Here is a 24001-nt window from a genome sequence, read left to right as displayed (position 1 = left end):
GGAGCCCTATAAGAGGTCACCTGGCCACACAATGCAACAGCATCCTTATATATTTTGAATGCCAAGGCCTGGCCACAGTTAATCATACCTTCACCCTGCTGCCTGGTCCACAACATAAAAAAATCCCCACCACTAAGCCACCGTGAGCACCACTCCCCCACCCACTCTAGCATGTCTCCCCGTTGTTCCCATGGTGAGAGTCGTCCCCGGCCAATCCGAAGCAGCCGCCAGGACCTTGGTGGTCTGGAGTGTCTCCGAGGTGGCACGGCCGCAGGGCTGCAGAGAGTAAACAGGACACTGGGGGATGGAGAGATGGAGGAAGAGGGATGAGAATGTGGAGTCAGCAGCCTCTCCGCCCTGCCTGGGGAAGAGGAAAGCCTGTAAAGCTTGCCGATTCAGAGCTCACACAAACAGTGGACCGCACTGCGACTCAGCTTAGTGGATAAGGCTTTGGCCAGACAGAGGGGGTAGTCAAATAACTGCTGAATTAATTTTCTTGTGAGCACAAACTTAACTTTTTCACCAGAAGCCAATTAGACTGCGATATCTTATTAGAAAAAAAAACTGTTTTTGTTTTTTTTAATTTGTGTGATTTCAGCTACAGAATTAGTACATCATTTATTTTGCTTCACCAAACGTGGTGGAAAGTCACCAGGTACATTTACTCAAGTAGCCTACTGTTAAAGCACTTGTACTTTACTTGCTCCAACAAGCCCTCCAAACCATACGACGATATAGGCTGTTTGTTCCTAACAGTCTCTTTGAGACTTACTTAAATTATTAAAATATTGCACTTTTGTACACAATATGATGTTTGCTTTTCAAATGATGGTTTTTCATACAAAACATGTGATGACCTTACTAAAATATGAATGCATGGGTAGAAAGCTACACTAGACAGTGGATGTTTTCACCCAGTGTTCGTGTTATTTTTTTAATATTAATGTTGGGTTATTTACCCAGTTTATTTCTTTGGTTACTATCTCTAATGGTTACTGATTGTTAAAGTGTCTTTTACAGTTTTGAGTGTAATATCTACATAGTACAACTAGTGTTTTGAATTTCTCACGCTACAGAGACTGTGCCGGTTTTTAATAGAGGTATATTTTGTAGTTACGACTACGTTAGTTACGGCTACGTTAGTTACGTACGCTAATTAAGTAAGAAATCCCTGAGATGTCCACGTGTTTCTTTCATTATGGCAGTTGCCTGTACCGAAGTCAGAGACGAGTACTCTTTATGTTGCAAACCAGTCTCACGGCAGTTCGTGAAATGGTTACGTTATATAATCTACTGATTCGTGTACATGGACACATTAATGTGGTTTATTTCATGGTGATCAGCACGTATTTTAAACTAATATATTTCAATGGGAAGCATCTTTCGTGATCACAGCATGTGACGTTAACTTTGCCTGTTCTTCTTTTCTTAAACCCAACCTCCGTATAGATGCTTCCCATTACGTGCTGACCACCACGAAATAAACGAGATTAACGTGTCCGTGTACACGAATCAATAGATTAAAAATAACATGCCCATTTCACGAACCGTGTTATTCAGCTATTGTTGCAGTTATCCAACAATGTACAGTTTGTGACTGCCTGTAATGCACCATCTTACTACCAAGTAAAAAGTCGAACTCCACCTGGTAACTCGTGCTCTCTGATAGGAGCCCTGAAGCGGCTAATACACATCCAGCATTCACAGGGTTAAAATCCCAACAACTAGCACAACTTCCAAATCTTAGTTTGAGTGAATAACTCCACAGTAATACAAAAAAAGGCACTAACTATGGGTCAAGTTGAGTAAAGTTAATTCTGCATTGTGTGCACTGTAAACCCAGGTTTAGTTTTAATTCAACTTTTTAGTAGTCACTACTTATTATTTCATGTTTTGTTAAAAAACATATTCATTACTAAATCACATTAGTTGTTTGTAATAATTAATAAAGTATGCAGTGCACAGATCATATTAAGCAGAGATAACTAGGATGTTAAGTGTCAGTATGGGCGGGGTAGGGTCATTTGAACTATACTGCGCTGAAGCATGGATGTAATGCTGTGTTCCAGGCAATTGTTTCTTTTAGATCATTAGTGAAATTATAAAGGATTTATAAGGAAAATAAGCATTACTTACATTAGCAAATAATTTCTGTATTAGCAGTAAGCAGCCTAATGTTTTTTATATGTTATGTTTTTTTTGCATGTTTAAAGCTCTAGTGCGTAGTTTCTGTCTCCACCATGAGGAATTGAATTCTAAGTAATGACAAACAAGCTGTTGGCATATCCACATGATACAAGCCTTCTGTGATCGTGCACCACCCCCACCCCTCCTTCACACAGCTGCTAGTAGCCAAGGACAACACAGAGGATTTAAAAAACATAATGGACTCTGCAGAAGAGGTAATTATCTTTACTTGATTTTCTGCGCGCGAAAATTGCCGGATGACACCAGTTTCTGAGCATAGCCATACTGAGAAATACCGAGAGAGTTTTGAGGAGTTGATAGTCTTAATTAGCTTTGTACTGTATCAACTCATTTGGCTTGAATGTAACGGCGTTCATTGATATGAAAAAGTTACGCACTAAAGCTTTAACTTTTAACATGCTTATTTTAGACAACATGACTTCAGAAAAAAATAATTCATATTTACTAATGATTTTTAGTAATGACTACTAATGTAAACTTGATTTGTCTACTGCCTCAACTTACTGCGCTGTGTTTACACAACTTGACCTGTTAAGTTTCACCTTAAAAACTTAAACGGTTTAACCAAATTTCTAGTAAAGTCAACTAATTTGGGATAACAGTGTGTGCTATTGACCCAAATTAGTCATTTTTTTTAACAGTATATAAAATTGTTATCATCTCCACCTTGACCAACTACAACAGTAAAATGCTGCTTACACATAAATGCATCTGTAATAATAATCCAATAATGTGATATTTAATACTATAACACTCACATGGGGCAATTTTCTGCATTGAGTATTTTCACTTTTAATACTTTAAGTACATGTAGCTAATAATACTTCTGTACTTTTACTAATTTCAGTGGAGCTTTTACTTGTAATGGATTTTCTTTGTCTTTACAGTGTTACTTTTACTTAAATAAATCTGAATAATTCCTTGGAACCCAGACAATGGACAAGTTAAAGATGCTCTAAGTTGCAATTAAAGTATATACATAGAAGGCTGAGTTATCAAATAATTGGCAGCGGAAAAAAGCCATCAAAATGTCTGCCAAATCGAGGTTTAAAGATAATTCATAAAGAAGTGTGGAATTCATCGGTGCCCAAGTCTTAAGGGACCGTGAAACGAGTAGCCAATATCCACATGTTATACACACCGCCTGTTTCCAATAATATTACCCTTGCGGGTGATGACAGGTTGAAAAGTGATTTACCTGAGCAGGCTTTTATTACAAATCTTTCTTGCACCATTCCCTCTGCTACTTAAGGAATCAGGCCCGCTTCATTGTGGAACTGAAACCCAGTACTAAATACCATAGATGGCTTCCAACTGTTTTTGACTCTCATGATAAAGACAGATGAGGTGAGATCGCATGGAGGATTTGCAACTGGCACCGTCACTGCAAGATGATTTACTTTGTTTGTGGGAAGGATGGTGGAAGTTAAAGTTTAATTTCTTGCAAACATTCTCATTTGATAAAAGTTCTCCAAAAGGTATAGAACAAATCAAATCAACAGGAAAAGTGAAAAAAGAAAATACAAATCTGCAGTTGGCATTGTAGCTAACCATGACAGCAAACTGTGTCTTCTCAATTGAAATGTCCTCTGAGAAACAATTTTTTCCACCAGTGGCTTTTTCATTATTTTCTTTTAGAATCCACATCCAAAGCAGTGTACTTAGTCCATGTTTTCATAGATTCAGAACCAGTCATCTGGGTTTTGTCTCCCTATTTAATGTGCCAAGGGGGAAGGCAGAGATGGAGGCTGTCCTACCAGGAAATATAGGTATCTAATAGATCTACTCCCCACTCATATTTTGACAGCAATGGCAGGTCTGGTGAACTAATGGCATACTTCTCTTTCTGCCAGGGGGGAGAAATACACCGCCACAGGGGAAGCCACAATCCTAATAGGCAGCTGGAAAAAGAGAGGCAGACATAAACTACTGCCCTGGCCGCTCTGAGAAGAAGAAGACTCTCCGAATAACGTATACTGAATTAGGATAGACTTTTATATGATTCATTTTATGTGAGAGGTTAAAACGGGGCAAAATATCCACAGATAATCTGAATTCGATCGTATTTCACCAAGACATGTGCTTCCCCTTTCCTGGATTACTGAGGCATGTAATAAAACACACACTGTTTGAGTTGCTTCCTCTGAACCCTAGAGCCCATAGAAATTGTGTTTAAGGTGATGTGAATGCTTATGAATTTCAGGGAGAGAAAAAGACTAAAAGACTGGTGGATTACAGAACCTGCCCTGCTGCTAAAGTTAAAAAATAATATTGGCATGAAAGCATCTTTACATTATTTAAATAAAGCTATATTTTTAATAGAGGTATATTTTGTAGCAATTAAGATGAAAAAAATATTTTCTAAACTATATTCTATATATAAATAAGAATGCCTTACAGAAATGAAAGGCTGCAAAAACTGGACAACCATTCTGCAGTGCTCATAGACTGCAGTAGTTTTCCAAAAATAAAATATGGGTCATTAGATCTCCAGGGATTCTTATGTGTAACTTAAACTTTCACTTTTTAGAATTACAAGGAACGGTTCATATAGAGGACTTTAATAAACATAATGGAAGCATCATTAAAAACAGGATTCAGACAATTCATTTGATGAAACAAAGCCTTGGTGTAGAGCCACATGGGTGATTAGAGGGGTTACTGCTAGGTGACTCAAAAAAATACAGAGATTAAAAATACAATCAAATTATTAACAGACATACATTTTGAACAAAATGACAAAATTGTTCATTCTTTTTTCAAAAAATATGATATATTGTTTGTAATAATTACTTAACATTTAACTGCTGTTACAGTATATGAACATGTGGAATTCAGGTGTCTTGCATACAGAGGTAGTTTTTGATAATTAATGGTCTCTGCAGTATTTGGGGAGACAAAAAACAGAAAAGAAAAAACAGCTGTGTTTCATAAGAGAAAGACCAGAATTTAAAGCATGCTTGATTTGAGAGCCCATGAATTACTTTTCTCTAGTGTGTGTGTGTGTGGCCTTCATTCCGGCCTCTCGTGTGCTGGAGCGCAGAGCATAAAATGGCTCTAAATTGGCTGTGTTTGCCCTCAGAGGAGCGCTCTTTTGAGATCATATCCTAATCCCTCAGAGAGGCGGTCCACAGGGTCGCTGCTTATTCAATTAGTCCCAAGCCATGGCTCTAAACATGGTAGGGCAAGCAAGAGTGTGAGAAAGTGTGGAGATAGAGAATGGTGGTCTGTGTGTGTATGTGGGAGGTGATGGTGTTTATATGAAATATTAGGACACTCATTATTTTATTTTGCAGGGCTGTTGAAGCAGGAATCATATGAGACAAGTTGATGAAAGACTAAAAATATTTTGTGATATGAAGTTGTTGCTAAGTGTAGTTGAGGTCTCCCGCCAGAGGGTGGCGCCTATATGACATCTCATAAGTAGGTGTTAATAACTTTGGGAGTTTGATAAAAGGGGCATGAGATTCCAGAGGGGTCATCACTAAGCCTGAAGCCCAAACTGCACACAATGAGGCGGCTGTTACCTGATGCCCTAGTCATCAGCTTTGGACTTCTATTCCCTGCAAAGTCATCAAGTTCTTCCTCTTCTATCATAAAAGCTGCATCATTAGTTTTTTTTTCTTCATTTATTACATTCATAAGGGAAACTTGATGTGTGTAGCAGGGACATATGCAGCCAAATATTACACATCTGTGGTAGACGTCGTGCTTTTGATAGACTGCGATTGTTTTGAATGAATCTAGTAAGTTTTAATTTATGGATCAAATAATATATAAAAACCCAAAGACAAAACAAGTAATTTACATGTATTAATTATATTCTAACAACAGTTTCTGTAGGATAATCAAGCATCCATATGCATAAACATGTAAAAGAAACACCACCCTGTTGTTTCTATAGCCTTTGTGTGCAGTGACAACCTGTAGAGTGGTTCCGACCATATTAAATGTAATAGACTAACAACATAATGTGATGAGAAATACTATAAAAAACGTTAGACAAATATTTTACTACAGTTGTCCACATGTAGTTCAGAGCCTTAGTGAACTACTGGCAGTCATCATGACCAAAATAAACTTCTCTCTATGTACAATTTGACTCATACTTTTGTAATTTTGGCCATCATTCAAAAGGGTGATAAAAACATTTTATGTTACTACACATGAATAACCATACAATAAAACAATACTATGAACCATTTCTTTCGAACTGGAAATAATGGTGAACATTACAATTGCTAAGTGCTTCAATTTAATTGACAATTAAATTGTAATGTGTTACCAAACCTACTTTAAGCAATGTTTCCATTGTCTGTTGCATTTCAGAGCGAATGAGAGAATGAATGGATCAACTTATCTATCATGGCGTGGAATATTTGGGTATGTTGAGCTTTATTTTCACTTCCAAATAAGTGATTTAAATAACTGCAATCACTTCACTTTTTAAGAAATAATCCCTCAACTGATCGCTCACTCTGTTGTAAAGCTTTCCTGTGTATCAGTTAGGATACTGTACAAAATATTACTGCTGATATGTCAGCAGGAAGACCCGAGTTATAAAAAAACTTTTCTTGTGTCTCACACTACTACCTATACTGTCATGACTGATACAAATGTTTGAAGCTTTTTGCCAACTGAGGATGCATTGGATCCTGGGTGGTGAGTTCGCTGATGAAATGAAGCCGAGTCACAGTTGAAACAGAAGCCAAGAACAATTAAAACAGCTGGTTTAAAACAGTTGAGAAAATAAACACCTGTTAGCCTTATTCATAGTGTGTCATCATACAACTGTAAAGACAACAACCTCTTGACAACTAGGGAGGAATATTGGCCAGAAGAATGAATGTGGAATTGGCATTTGATAATCATCTATAAACAAATAAGCAGAGAGGAAAAGAGCCTGCAGACCTGAATTGCAAAAGAAAAACATTTATTGTTGCATGAAGAATAAAGTTGCGCATATGGGACCTCAAGTACAATATTGGCCTATTTGTGTATACTTGAACAAAAGGTGCAAATGTAAAGGAAAGCATCTCATTCAGAGTAAAATCTGGAAAAAAATGACTTTAAATGTTCCTATAAATGTCTCTTATTTCTCGCTTCTTGATTTGATTTTCAGGGCACTGCCTCCTCCTTTGTCTGCAGGGAAAAAAGAGGAATATTTCTGTGTTACAGTGAGCTGATAGACAGTGACACTTAGACTAAACAAGGTAGAGGTGATGACAGGCGCTGTGGAATCCAAGCGTGGAGAGCTCACCCCTGCCAACACTGCTTGTCACTCTGGAGGTCTACTGGCTGTGACATTAGGTGCCACGTGTGCCGCTACGTACAGTACATCCACCTTGTGCTGTCTCCTGACCACTATCTTGCTTGTATCAGTTTGCACCACTTCTAGCAGACATTCAACCACCATATTTAATTAGAATTAAATAGAAGCGTTTATGCCTTCCAGTTATTTCTTTCTCATGAAACCTTCAGTCGGTTCTTCTTATCTTGACTACATTTATGAAGATAAACTAGACGTTAGTCATGCTTTGTTTTGTCTTTTGGTATTAAAGCAATCAGGGTATAGCCACTGTGTGAGCTATAGGCAACACACTTTCCTAGAGAGACATTCATATACAACTAATTTGCAACATCAAATACGTTTTGACAAAACGTAATGCTGCCCAGAATGCATTTGGGTTATCAACATGAGGAAACGCTAACAATTAACATATCTGCACCGTCGCAGATACTGAATGGTATCACTGGCATCCATCATCTTTCCCTAACCTAGTCGTTGCCTAAAGCTAACCAAACGCCAGGCTCATGATGATCTGGTTTTTGGTGTCAAAGTCCTGCTCATTGTATGATCACCGTCCACCTCAAATTCCTCCGACCTTTGTACTTACAAAAACAAAGCACTTCCTCGGCTGGAGAAATGCTGCTTGTGAACACATCAAGGCAGAAATTACATTTCTCAACAAAATGTTATTGGCAAATTTGTGGTATATAAATGTAATTTCTAGGCGTTAGAGTTCAGCCAGGACAGAGCATTTCAGGGCCACGATTTGACCCTGGAAGAGCAGGAGACGGCCTTTAACACGCTTAATCTATGCAGTTTGGAAGATACAGTACAGAACATACAGGAGTTGTTTGACAAGTTTCTATGGACGTTTTTATAGTTTTCTCCTGCCATGAAACATGTTACTGTTGGAATCTGACATTCTACAGCATGCAGACCCTATCATTCTCACAAGATACATTTTGGTGGAATATCACTATAAAAACTCACTGCTCATTCTCAATTATTTTATTTTTCTGACATATATAGTAAGTGTGTGTTTCCAAACGTTTTCTATTTTTAATAACTTCATGTGCCTTGAAAAGCAAGCACAGGATAACTCAAATCTTTATGTTGCATTAACCTGACTTGAGGCTGGGGCTCAGTACTTTCTTTGGCAAACCATAGCAGTGTGCAGGCACATTTTTTTCAACCCAGCTGAATAAAAGACGAAACCTCATTCAGACGAGGTACAAATGAGTGTGGTACAACAGAGCCAACTGAGAGTTCTCCGTGCTGCGGTGGGGGCCGACCTGCAGCCAACCAGTCTTTCAGCGAGCCAGCCTCTGTCAGACCAGGCAGTCCAGAGTGCATAGCTTACCGGAAACCAGGGCAGTTTGATTGAGTTCCTGTTATTGACTGCTTTTTTTGTGGAGAGCAGGTTTCTGCCAGGTTAATTTTTTCCTCTGCCAGCTGTCAGAACACAGACTGTACAGAGCCGCACACCCAAGCACTCAAGGTCCCACCAATGCTTTCAACTCTAAATAGTCATTTGTCATCCAATGGTAACCATGCAATATTTGATAAGCAATTACACGTCTGAATGTTCCTTTTTCTCCATAGATTGTGTTAAAGGATATTTGTCTGCATGCTGTGTCCTACTGTGGCTTCTGTGTACTCTGGAGCAGGAAACCCATAGCGTCCCTCAGACAGTAAATCAGCCTGGGGATTGGGATGCTCCCGTTCAGAGGAGGGCTAACTATGTGGGATGGAAGCAGTGGAGGTTAGGCGGTGAGAGGTAATGCATTGTTTGGCCCCTGTCCCAGCCCATATGAGGCCGGTGCTGGCTGGAAACCCTGAAAGATGTGTTTGTTGTACAATAAGTTGTAGCACCATTGCCATCTGGGTAAAGACCTTCGGTCAGCGCTGCACAGACGTGTGTGTGGTTCTCCGTGCCAGAAATAATAATAATAAAACAAAGAGGCCCATTCATTCCTCCTCCCCCAAGTTGAATTTACCACAGTAATGATATTAGAGGTTCAGAGAGGATTAGCAAAGTAGCAGACTTTTTTTCTTTTAATGTCATCCACCATCCTTAAATCCATTTGAAAAGGGATAGAAATGAAACATGCATCATATCTTTAACAGCTGCTCAAGCAGTGTGGTGTGACATTTGTGTCACCCTTGAAAGCAGTGTCTTATCATCTTAACAAATCTGTTCTGAAAAATGAGTTAGCCTATACCCATTTATACCCTGAAACAATGTGATAGTCCATCTTTCCTTACTGTCTTCTGAAGGCGAGTTACACCATTATTCCACAGATTTCTGGTGTTCATATTATACAGTATGTCTAGACAAACAACCCTCTTCCTCTCTCCTTCTTCTTCAGCCATATCCACATCCTCTTCTGGCTGCCGGCCGTAGTGAGTGAAGCACGATATGAACAATGCTATAAACTGCTGAGATCTCAGGTGGGTACGAGGAGGATTGTGAGGTGGTAATCTCTGGTTCTGTGTGCACAAATCACCTTTTATTCGCTATAATTTACATTCCAACATTTTATTTGAGTAATCAAATGCTAAGTGCAAAATGTATGCAGAAATTCAAACATTGAAAACAATGTTTTGATATCTTATTAAGAAACTAAAGTTTTACAAAGTGAGTATTAAGTGATGCAGGGGTGATTTACAATTAAATATACACATAAATATCTTTTTTTATGGCCAAAAGATCAATGTAACTTCATCATTATTGCATTACAACATGACATAAAAGGGGCTTCTACTGATTTCATATTGATTTAGCGGCACTACCAAGCCACCTGTCAGCAAACACAGCAATCCATTAAGAGCTACCCAGTGGTGCTGATTGCTTTGCCCCTGACCCCAGCTGCTTGTTTACTCAGGGCATGGTTGCCAGTGGGGGACGTTGGGGGTGGAGAGGAATAATTTGAATTCCATAGAGTGGAGTTGTGGTGAGGAGTGCAGGTCCCACCACCCTTTATCCCCTCCACCCGTACTCACACAAACACCCAGTCAGTCTCTGTGTGATGGGCTGAAGTAAGGCTCCTGACACACCGCCGGCCCACTGCCTGCCTGCCTGGGTAGAGCGAGGACGTGTTGATACAGCTGGGGTAGGCAGAGGTGCCGAGAAGTCAAGTGACTTGACCGGGGTCAAAGCACCTTTCTCAACCACACACACACACACACACACACACACACACACACACACACACACACACACACACACACACACACACACACACACACACGATCACATATTCACACAGATACACACACTATGTCTTTATCATCTTTCTTTGCAGGGACTGCCTTCAATTTCTCCTCAGACAAGGTTTATTGTTTGCACTGCTTCAGCTTTGCTCAGGAATGTTTATGAAACACCCTCAGATTGCCTGTTCTTCCTTCCTCTGTGGATAATACCAACCTTTCAACATGGGCACACTTTTACAGTAACTCTACCTCAGCTCTCACCTTTCTTGTTTCTGTAGTTGACTTAATCTTTGTGAGAGCCAAGACCAGCTCAGGAAGGCAAATAGACCACAAAGGAAGCCAACATCCTTCTCACTGCTGGAACTTTTTTAATGTTTGGCTTCAATCGTCGACCAGTACGAGATGCATTGTATGGTGAGTCACAACCTTATCATCAATAAGTGCATGTTTCTCGACTGCTGGTGCAAAATGATTGCTTCCTTCTGCCTCTAATCTTTTCCAACATATTTATTATGAGTTTGAATGAAGAGGTTTATATGCTAAGCTGTCTTTTTCTTTCCAGTGGTGCTCTGGAAGAAGGGATAATATTTCAGACAACTCCCAGAGCGCCGCAGCACCAGCTGGGTTCTGTACCCTGCCCAGGTCTCCATCTCTGTCTGTCTGAGGTAGTGTTAGACTGACCGCTCTTCACTGTTCTGACAGGGCAGGAGCATGTTTCCACCTCATGAGTCAGCCCACGGAGGCCCAGGTGTTTTTAATCCAAACTCCGAACAGTCCCTGAAGAAGATTGATGAGCCTTGTTATAAATGTCCAGACAAATAGTACCTACACTCAGCCATGCCAGACAACACACACACACACACACACACACACACACACACACACACACACACACACACACACACACACACACACACACACACACACACACACACACACACACTCACTCTCTCTCTCTCTGGGTTGTAATAGGTGTGCTTTTGAGTGAATTATGTTGATTGAGTGAGAGAGTGAGTGAAGGGTTGTATGTAAACATGTATCTGCAGGAGTGTGTGTGTGAGGGTGTCAGTGCGGGGCAAAAATAAGTTTTACCCAACTTGAACGAATCAGAGTCCTCTTCTCAGGTCAAATTTCATCTAAAATCCAAAAGAAAGAAAGAAAGAGAAACTGCAGACTTTTATTTTTTTTTAAATATATTATCCTGTGGTAAATTGTTGCGGTACAAAGTAGAAAAGAGTGCCAATTTTTTGAGAGTGCAAATAAAAAAATTATAAACAATAAAGATGATCAATAAGGTGTAAAAACCAAATGAACACAATGCCAGAAATATAAACGGGATAACAGTAAGGATTACCAAAATTGTGAAATGAAATAAATGCTTACCATATTCACAACCATAGTTTAGCATGTTAGCATGCTAACATGTGCTGCTCCACACAGGGTTAAAAGGGTCACACTACCATGCCAGGGAACCCCATTGTCTAATTTATTTATTTTTTTGCTGGGTTTTTGATCACCTATCCCATCTGTGACACAGCACGACTGACTTTGTATAAGAGGGAAGTGCTGGCACCAGGCGCTGGGCACCGCAGGGCCTCTGCTCTTATCAGCAACCAGGTCATAAGGCAGACTGGCGGGGCATATAGGCAGGGACATAGTGGGACAGGAGCAGGCAGACAGAGTGGGAGAGGAAAGGGGGAGGGAGAGGGGATTGTGGGACTACGCCATACCCACCGGTGTGGGTTTGTTCTCCCGGGGGACCCCTGCTGTGCTGGACAGGCATGCAGAGGGCAGATAACCACGCCAGAGGATGAATAGATGTGAGAACAAAATGAAGGGAGAATAACAACACAGGGCAGTAATATCTACTCAACATGCTGAAAAAAAGTGGTTTGCTCATTGTTTTTTTGGACTAGTTGTGTTTTGACGGTGACGCCTTGTTTAAAACATGTCTATCAACTCTTTAGTATGAGAGCCCATTTCTTTGAAAACAACAATGTAACTATAAACATTTAGGACTTAAACTGCACACACTTTTGTATTTTGCACAAAAAACAAAACAAATGCACTTGCGAGTTTGTATGTAAATGGCTTACTCTCGGGTGTTTGCTGCGGCTTACATATTTTACTGGCACAACCTGGTTCTCTTCTGGTCTCACTCTTTATTTTCTAGCCTTTTCTTTGAGTGCCTGCAATTCCTCAGGTTGCTGCTACAGTGGAGGACAGGCCCACAGGGAGTCACCACTGTAATGCTAAACTGAGCCGTTTACCACTGTGTCTCTGGTGCCAGCAGGCCTGCCTTGCTAAGAAACACACTCTCCAAAATATCCTTTCCAGAGTTCAGCTTACTGCGCTACTTGAATGCACTAGCCAACGTATTCAATTAGAGCTTCGTTAGAAGCTATTTGAGCGGCAATTAGCTTGATTGTCTGAATGGTGATTTATGGAGCCGGGACTAGGAGTTTCCCTCTGCTAGCTCTCCTACATGTCTAGTGGATATCTGCAGTTATTTGGTAGATGATTTACATACAGAACAATGACAAGCAGGTGTGGAAAATAACTGATGTGGTGAGTGGACAAGAAGGGAAAGTGGATGGAAATTATGGAAAAAATAGAGATTGTAGAAAAGAGACAATGGTGGGAGCAAAAAAGCAAGCAAGGATGCAGGCTAAGTGGGATGATATGGACAGAGAGATATCTAAACGGACAAATAAGCAGATGGCACGTACATTTTGATCTGAGGGTGAGTTCAATAGAAAAATAAGTCAGAGAGAAAGGAAAAGAGGAAGGGAAGTGTTAATATGCGATGATCCTAGCTCACTTCGATGACCTGTTGGAAGAGCTCCTCTCTGAGGGACTGGAGCAGAGGGGCCAGAGCACCACAGCTTCCTCCTCAGGATGTCAGTAAGGAAGGGCCACGCCATGTTTGTCTGGGCTGCTGGCTACTTCTTATCACAATCACTCTCTCTTCCTTTTTTCTCCCCTCTCCCTCAATATCATACTATATATCTGTTTTCTATCTGGCCAAAATCTTGAAACAATGTTATTTCCTTTCAGAGAGGGAGAAATAATGTTTTTTTTTTCTTCAATTTTTATTTCTGATAGCAACCCTGACAACAAAATCATTTTTATAGTATACCACCTGAAATAACCCTCTTTCTGCCGAAATACAGTTATGTCAACATGAACATGAACTATTAAGCAATATGTCTAAAGAAGTTCAACCACCAAGATTTGAGTGGCCAGATTGAGCCAGTTGTTGGATTTTTCCACCGCATTGTCTAGCATTTAACGGAAATTGGTTGTCAAAAAAGATAAAGGTAGTAAGTACACCTTGAATTAAGATTATCTTATCAAACGTTGTCAAACTTCCAGGGTCAAAAATGAACTTTCAAATCTTGATCACAGTTTGATATAGATAAAAATCAATGGGTCCATCCTGTATTTTTCAAATGTTATACACAGTACTTTATACTAAATACCTACTTTTGTAAATATCTATTTTTAAAAACATTAACAAGAATGGAATGACTATGCTACTTTTAAAATTCATATAAACATTAATTCAAAATGTGCAAATTACTAAACCAACAATAAACAATTACCCACCCTGACCATTGCTATATGATTTATGTCAGATTCAAAATCAATGCAGTTTTCTATCACTATACATTCAAAGTAACCACAACTATTAAAGTTCTCAGGTAATTTTTTCCATTCTCCGAGCAATATGCTGCCGATACATGACCGGGTGACACCTGTGTTAGACCAAATTGTGCTGTGGAGGTCTGTGACTGGGAAACAATTCAGTCAAGTGCAGTCAAGTACATGTGTCACTTTGGTACCTAGTAATGAATCACCTGGTATGGACCCATGCAGTCACCAGGATATTGGCTCTAAACAGTTTGTTATTCCAGGGGCTTAAGGTCAGCAGAGAGCAGCACATATAGTGTCCACCTTTCATTTACAAAAACAGAAAACAAAAAAGCGGGTTGTGTACTCTCAGATACACTAAACTTGAACTGACTTCATTTAATTCCCCCTCTTCACAATATAGTGTTAGATAAAGAAACTACAGTCATTGCAAATAATACTCTGACCTCACATGTACCCAGGACGTGTCTGGCACACCTCCTCCATGCCTCCTCCTGGTCTCTTTATCAGTCGGCAAACAAGTGAAAATGAGCGTCTGCCCCTCGTTGTATGGAATTCCAGCCATTCCCCCCACATCCCATTTTCCTGCCTAATGTAATCGGAGGGAAACAGAGTCAGCTTCCCAATGCCACAACCTCCAGATAAGACCCATTTATCACATGTCATTCCTCTGTGGCTCGCACTGCTCCAGCCCGACCAGATTGAGGCCCAGACCCTGTCAAATCACGGAACCTGTATAAATGTCTGGCTGAGGTATGGTTTTTGGCTCATATGAAATGGAAGGAATGATAGCGAGACACATCTCAGTCATTAGCTGTGCTTTTACTCTGAAAATTTCAGTTGGCACATTCAATGTTTGAGGGTCATTTTGTATCTAATTTGTTTAGTCATACACAGGAAATGAATGCAGAAAGAGTACCGGTTTGGCAGGGTTGGCAGTTGGGGCCTAGGAACTTGAAGTGAAGAGCGAGACCTTTAAGTAACATAGTTTTGAAAATGTCAATCTAGCATTTACAGCATTGACACATTAAGCATTACAAATTAAAATGACTCATGTATATGTTGGTATGGGGCTCTTCAGCATTCAGACATTAAGTAAGTGCTTCTCTGAAAGGACCAGTGTCTCACCTTTAATATCATCAGAGGTGCATGTTGATTACAATTGATGGGACTTTCCTGTGAATTTGTCAAATGTGTCAGGGGAAAACATGATGACATTTGCCTGAAGATCAGTCTGCCCTCTCTACTCGCTAATGGTGTGGCAAGGTGCCAGAAGTCTCTCACTCAGCACACTCATCACACACACACACACACACACACACACACACACACACACACACACACACACACACACACACACACACACACACACACACACACACACACACACGCAGGGTCAAAAACAGGAGGTTTAGGTCAGAGCCTGCTTCTTACCACGCTTGATTGAATCAAACAAGGTTCAGTGTTGTTAAATGTTGTGGCAAGCCCTAATCCTCTCACCTCTTTGGTTCCAGGACAGGAGAGCTTTAGTCTGCTCGCTGTCTGTAAAGGCGGACTACATTAGTGCCGGTCTTGGCTGAAAAGACTGCTTGTATTTCAGGAGGCAGGCCTGGGTCTTTTTCCTCAATGCATGGAAATTCTTAAAACACTGGCATGACTTCAGGAAAACATTACCTGTGGCAGTGTTTGTGGTGAAGAGGGCATAGTGTACCAGCCTTCAGTGGCCACTGGGCCTGCAGGGAAGCCTGACAGAGTTACTCACTTAGGCTTTCCATGTGCGCCCACATCAGGCGCACTACTTGGCCAGCAGGAGATCCAAATTGCCTGTGGCGGTTCTGCTGGAAATAGAACCTACAGTCTTCTGAAATGCCTGTCATGTCTACACAGACCAGAACTCAACCCCTGGATGGAATAATAACCACACATGTGACACTAAACATGTCAATCATTAGGGTTTGTGACTTCAGCATGATTTTTTGGCATTGTGTGTGCCAGACAGGATACATACTACAGTCAGCGGTAGGTTGAATACTGCAAAAACTACAGTTTTTTACAATTTAGGTTTTGTGGAGCCAGGGTTCAATCCATAGGTTCAATCAGTTACAATAACATAGTTTTACTAAGACAGAGGATACAATATCTAATTCCAGCTTATTTTAAATAAGCATTGCTTTAAAACAGTAATTACTTCATTTGTCGATTTCTTCGTCTTTCACAATCTAATTTCTTTTATTTGTTGACAAAAAACTTAATACATTTAGTTTCTGCTTTTCAATGTATTAGTCTTGTTTTTGTCTTGAAAATATTTTTGTTGAAGAAATTAACACGGCTTGAATAATTTATTTTAAAGATTTCAACAGCCTGACTAAGAACGTGTTGATTGTGAAAATGAAAGTCCAGTGACTGCATAACAGACTAAGAGAGGCTGTCGTGCAAAAACTCCTTAAAATATTGAATTGAGTAAAGGTGTGATTACTGCTTATGAGTTCAACTTTTCAAGTGCAAAAGTGCAAAAAACAAAAGCAACAAATATGCTACAGTTATGATGCAGCCCAACCAGCCATGTCTCCTAAAAATCACGTCCCCATACAACTAAACTGCACTTAGTTACGTTTTGAGGGAAACACATTTTCATCTGGAATAGGTTTGTTTCAACACTTCATCGTACCAGCGACAGGTGCACGTTGTGAAACGGTCGCAGTTTAACTACGTGGTTACAATGGTTAACACTGTGAATTGAAACAAAACTATGTAGTTAGGTTGAGGAAAAGATCATGGGTTGGGTTAAAATAAGTAGTCTGTTACAAAACTTAAGTTACATACTTTAGTTAATCATGTTACGTAAGTTAACTTGCATAAGATAAAAGTCAATGTTGAATTTTGGGTGCACATGGGATACACAGCGATCAAAGTCCTGCAGACTTTTGATTAGAATTGATTTGCAATACGTCAAAAACAAAGAAAATATGTTTCCCTCTAAACATAAATGAGAACGCAGTTTAGTTGTATAGGGATGCCATTTTTAGGATACAGGACGGACCCAACATACTCCTGTGATATTAAAGGCCAAATAACCACCTCATCCTAACGTAGTTGTCTGGTTCATCTTCCAGACAGTAGAAGGGTGGAGGCAACAAAGGATCTTCCGTCTGATGACTAAAACAGCGATTTGGCTCTGCAGTCAAGGGAGTGTCCATACTCAATCACTATTAACCACCTTCCACTGTCTGACACTCTTGCTCTGGCAGCAAAACACAGGATATTCTTTTTCTATTTCTACTCACAGATTGTGTTGTGTGATTTGTGTTTATGTGTGCCTGTAACTACCCCTCCCCCCACTTCTAGACACATGGTATGGCTAACAATGTACTGAGGAAGGCTATCCATAAAGAATAGTTTTTAAATTCAGTCACCATAGTGGCAACACAAAAGAGAAGAGTGTCAGTGTGACATGCTGCAGTAGCCTGATGAGGCTTGGCCTGTGGTATCCGGGTGGAGTACAGTGGCAAGTTGTGGATGGAAAGGCCTGTGTTTCATCTCCTAGACAGAGAGAATAAAAGCAAGAGAGAGAGAGAGAGAGAGAGAGAGAGAGAGAGAGAGAGAGAGAGAGTGGTGGAGAGAGGGAGTTAGAGCGAGAGAGGCCATGGAGGTGAGGGAGCGCAGCTGACAGGAGCTTCCTCTGGGTCCGGTGCCTGTTTTCCAAAGGAAGTGCAGGAGGCCTAATCTGTGGCCCCCAGAGGAGGGGGACCTGGTGGCCTCCGCTTATTGTCCATTTTATCATCTCCTGCTTTTGATGGGCCTTTCTCCATATAGACAGGGACTTATCATGAAAAAGTGCCACAGGAGACAGAGAAACTTACAAGGAAGCTTGCACGTGTCATCAAAGTAGATTTCTGTGAACATCTGAGGGTATTATTCTTTAAAACATGCACAAACACATTCTAACATGACAGCAATCTAGGCTGCAATATGAATCTGTGTGTACACATGCTTTAGCAAAAATGAACTGTACATTTACTGTAGTTAACACATCAGATTCATGTCAAGATTAGTGATGTAATCCTCCCCAGAAATTACAACCCTTCCCATCTTGTGTGGGGTCTGAGAGGAAAAGTCAATCAGGAAAAACACTGTGGCTTGTGGGGTCAGGAAGTCGATGCAACCACTAGAGCCACAGTTTGTCAGGCTGTCACTTCATAATGAACAGCTGAGGAAGTCACATACAACCACATGCAAGCACACATGCAAATACACACACAACTATCCACCAGATTCACATTATTAATTGCATGATAAACACAGCAAGGTAAACAACTGTGAATCCTTCCGCTCATTTCTGCTGCCTCATATTATATTCTACGTTACTCTCTTGGCTTCCTTTATATCAGGCATTTGTTTTATATTGTTTTTATAATTATAGATATGAACTAGGTGGTGTTTCTTTAGTTGACCATAACTAATACGTGCACTATAAGGCATTGCATCAGATTGGCTACATCCTTCCACTCCTCCTACTCCACATGCTATTTTGGAGCTGTTACACGCCCTCCCCTCTTTGTTCCCACTGATTAGGGGGTCTGCTGCAGGGAGTGGGCCCTGCAACAGGGATGTCCGATGACCGGGACCTTTCCTCTCAGGGTTGCCAAGACACTCAGGTGTTTGCATGGACACATACAGTACACATATACACATTTCCTCCTCCTTGTATCCCCCACCTGCAACTGTAGTTGTCGTCTGCTGCTGGAGCTATTATTGTCATCATCATCACCATCTTGACTATTAAGACTAATGTTAACCTAACCACCATCTGTTGGCTGCTGTCACCACTACAGCACTGACTTGGCTGGAAGTCCGCTCCATTTTTTTTCAAACTCTTCCCAAAGAAATTATGGGTGATTTTTAAGGAATGAAAAGACAACTGTTCCTCCTATTACTCAACTGCGGTTGAAAACACTGGAAGCAGAAGCTGTGTGGATGGATTTTAGTATACCATAATACAACCGTGTGCTATATATTTGCTGTCACTGACTTGAACTGACAGGACTTAAACTCTTTCTCTCATCGAGAAGCACAGGTCATCTACAGTGCAATGCTTTTTCATTTTTGTGGGAATTGTAGATGTTCCTGTAATCATTGTTATCAACTCAGCGTGAGTTTGACCCACCCAGTCAGGTTGGTGAGTGGACCCAACCAGGGCAGTAAACATCACCCTGTTTGGCTATGACATACTTTGCTTGTTTGTAACCTACCTCCCATGGTGAGGACGAGTGTTGGACTTTTGGGAGGACTTGTGCTGTCACTACCCGATTGTTAACCCATAACAAATAAGTACTTTCTGTTGTGGTTAAAATGAATTAATGCTGCAGATTTTGCAACTCTGGCCTCACTAACTGCTCAGCTATGCTGTCATATTCCAAACAAGGGTGTAACAGAAACACAAGGCAAAAGTTTACAGTAAAAAAAAAAAAAAAACTCATTAAAATTCATCTTTCTCTCCTACTTTTACTCTTGTTCATTTCACAGTGGACAAGAGCTGCATGTAGTATTACCACTTCCTTACCAGCAATAGAAGGTCCTGATCGGATTGGAAAGGAAGGGGGGATCAGGAAGTAACTAGTCTATATCGACAGCGTTTCATTTATGGGATTGTTCTGGTGCCGCCAGAGGTTCCGCAAGATGTCCCTCATTTTCGGCCTGATGTCCCTCACCTTCCGCTTTCTTTGTGTTGGCATTCTAAATTATTTTGATTTATGTGGACTATGGTTAACTCGAGACAGCTAGCTACACTATCTGTCGACTATCTGTCGAGTTTTCTGTTGCACAACTAAAGCAACTTTTGAACGGACACATATAATTAGGCACAGTAGGCCCATCAAGCTTTGGATTTTTCCATCTGCCAAAATGGTGTTCATAATAAAAAAAAGCCCATTGGCACGACGGCCCAGTAGCCTGAAGTCTGAAAAATGGTTCAGGACCAATGGTTTTGTGAAGTTAGAAATAGTTTAAGCCCCAGCATTTTAGCATTGCAGTAGGCCTATGTAGCTATCATATGCATATGTAAGACTCTTCTACAGGCTTCTCATTTTAAAACAAATACACTGGAAACATCCAAATGTCAGCTGGACACAGAGTTTGCCTGTTAGCATTAGCTCACGCTACCTAGCTACATCTGATCAAATCTGCTAGCAATAGTCAAAATCAACTGTTGTCGGCTCAAAAAGAGAAGCCTACCTTTGTTTACCTCTGTGTAAAATGTAAGACCTATTGTGTCAGGAATTGCTGACAATTTAAGTAAATCTGGGGTGACCTCCAGCTCACCCAGTAGAGTCTTCACCCCACGAGTCCTTGGCAGCGGCCACAGGTTCAAATCTGACCCGTGACCCTTTGCTGCATGCTGTTCCCCTTCTCTCTTCCCTTTCCTGTCTTCAATCTATCCTGTCAATAAAATAATCTTCATCACAGTAAGAACGAAAGCTTAAAAGGCGTAGCAACAGTAACTAAGGGGTCCATCCGTCTTTGTTAACAACCTTGATTTTAAGTCCTAACCTCAGACCACCCTCAAGGCTCCACACGAGCACTATTACTGTCACCCTCTTTCTTTCCCCCTCTCTCTCTGTCTCTCATGCACACACATTCCTGCAATCAATGTCAGACCTTTTTATCGCTCTCTGAAGCTATGCATCAGGCAGAATAGAAAGCTGACCTCAGCTCTTTTAAAAAGGAGCCTCTAATCCAGCATTCTTAACTCAATTACAGAGTGTCAGAGGGATCAGAGAGACTCTCTCACCTGTCATCCATCACAACGATGAGACACAACTCTGAGCCATGGAGCCAGCAAATGAGAGACAGTGACATTTGAGGCACTAAGTAATGTTTCATACCTTTCTACTGTACGTGAGTGAGCAATTACAAATGTACAGCGCTCGTTTGCTGTATCAGTCTGTTGGCTCATATCTGTGTTGATGTTTCTCCAGTCAAACAATAGAAATAACATGAATCCGTAACACTTAACAATAAAGTTGATAACATGTTAAGTAGTTACCAAGAAATGAGTAACGCACAAATCAGGAATCGATAATGAGGGACATCTGCATAACTCTGAATTTAATTGAATTGCATTTGTCCTAGGGTACAAGCGGCCGAAATGGGTTTCCTCAGGAGGGTGGCTGGCGTCTCCCTTAGAGATAGGGTGAGAAGCTCAGTCATCCGTGAGGAGCTCGGAGTAGAGCCGCTACTCCTTTGCGTCGAAAGGAGCCAGTTGAGGTGGTTTGGGCATCTGGTAAGGATGCCCCCTGGGCGCCTCCCTAGGGAGGTGTTCCAGGCACGTCCAGCTGGGAGGAGGCCTTGGGGAGGCCCAGGACTAGGTGGAGGGATTATATCTCCAACCTGGCCTGGGAACGCCTCGGGATCCCCCAGTCGGAGCTGGTTAATGTGGCTCGGGAAAGGGAAGTTTGGGGTCCCCTGCTGGAGCTGCTGCCCCTGCGACCCGACCCCGGATAAGCGGACGAAGATGGATGGATGGATGGATGCATTTGTCCTGAAACAAGGTAGGGTATTGTAAACTGCTGTGCATGACAGGAAAATGTCTTTAAAAATAGCTGAAACGCATTGATTTTAAGGAAATTAGACGGTAGTATAGTTTATTCAATTGTTAAGATGACTTTTTAAGTCTGCATCGTGCCCCTGCAGGGTGGGACTTCCCCATTCAAGACTATATGATTTCAGACGTCTCATGCTGCCTAAATGGATGGTTGTATTTCCTTGAGGACCTGTAGAAGAGAACAAGTGAACACTCACCACTGGAGGCAGTGATGTTGATATTTCAACTCTCTCTCTGTCTTCCTTTCACTCGATCTTTCCCCTGGCATGTTGTGTGAAGGCAGGAAGGAGAGGGATTCACCAGTGGCTCATTAAAAGCCATTAGGGAGCAGCACACAGACAGGATGCGGGCAGTGAATAGAGGAAAGCAGGGAAGGGCTGAGGACACTGTTACTCTCTTAATCCCCCACCCACAGCCTTCTCTCCCCTCCATCACACACACACATACTCACACACACACTGTTATCTTCTCCACACAGCGCTTCCTATGGCCCCACACATTTCCAACAAGCCCCTGCTCTTAGCTCTGCCAACTCATGTCTCACACCCCTCTGACCTGAGTGTGTGACGAACAGGCCCCGACGATAACACATTTTTCACTACGCTGCTTTCACTATCTCTTTGTCTGACACCTTATCTCTCGTTCACTCCCTTTGTTTGTACATCTTTTTGCCCTTTCTCACCTCGTGCTCTACATCTCTTTTGATAGTTGCTATCTATTTTGTCATAATGCGTACAGCGATGGACCGGAAAAGCCTCTATAAAAGCAGAGTGAGCTCCGGTACACAGCCTGGCGTACTGTCTGGGGTCTGTGGATGACAGAGTTAATAAAAAATAAAAAAAGAGGTCTGTCAGGTTGGGTTCGTGGCCTTGTGGCGTCAAACAGAAGCTCCACCTGAATGTGAACCGGGGTGTGGGAGGTTAGAGACAGCCATTATCAGTAGCACTGAATGGGAGTGATGAATAAATCAGGAGGGTCAACCTTTGGAGAAATTTGTGAAACGTGATGCTTCAGTGATTTTCCACAGAACTAGCCTGGTTAAGACATCTTTGGTGTTTTCAGTGTATAACATGCAGCAACAAATCAAACTCAACATATATATATATATATATATATATATATATATATATATATATATATATATATATATATATATATATATATCAACATATTTATACACTCCGTTGTTTTCATTGAGGGAGAAGGAGCGGCTGCCCTTTTAAGAGTTGAAACAGAGCGTTACTGTATTGTGTGAACAGTTAACTTAATTTAATATTTTATATTGTGTTTTCTTTTGCAGGGTGCAAATGTTCCACCAAAACAAGTTCCTTTTCCTAAACTATTTTGCGTCTCTGCGACCGGAGCTTAGCGCCGCCCAAGACCATTGTGATTGGTTTTATTAAAGCTCCATTGTGTAATGTTTTGAGTTGATTCTTAGCAAAAACCCCTTCGTTCCTCCACAAATATGTGCTCATTCATGTGTAATTACTTCCACCAACTAATCAAACTATTCTCGTACGCGTAGAATCTGCCATTTAGAATCATTCAGAATACATGCGAGCGACTTGCGCGAATGAAGGCAGCCATGTAGCGCCTCCATGTTTAAAATACATTATCCAAAGAGAGACAAACCTCTGCATTTCGCACTTTTCAGTCAGTGGCACTGACTGTGACAAATGCCAAGGAGGGAGGGGGAGAACATTACTTGCGACTCACTGCCAGCAGATTGGAAAGCCCGTTGCGCCTATTCTCGAGGACATGTAACTGAGTCGCAAGGAAGTTAAAAAGAGAATTAAAACGACAACGTGACAGGCAAAGCAACAAGACTAAAGTTAATATTGGAGTGGCTTTCCAAGATGGAAAGAGCTCTTGAGGAGCAAGGATTTTAAAAGGGACACCGAAGTTGCCTGCTTTCTTCTCAACAGGTAATTCTGCCTATTTGTGTAAATTCAAAGTTTTATAGTTGCTACTTGCTTGGCTAAATATAGCATGGTTGTGCATAACGCTAGAATGACATCTATGATACTTTTCCTTGC

This window comes from Sander vitreus, chromosome 12, assembly GCF_031162955.1.
Source record: "Sander vitreus isolate 19-12246 chromosome 12, sanVit1, whole genome shotgun sequence".
Lineage (NCBI taxonomy): Eukaryota > Metazoa > Chordata > Actinopteri > Perciformes > Percidae > Sander > Sander vitreus.
Note: the sequence above shows the minus strand (reverse complement) of the source record.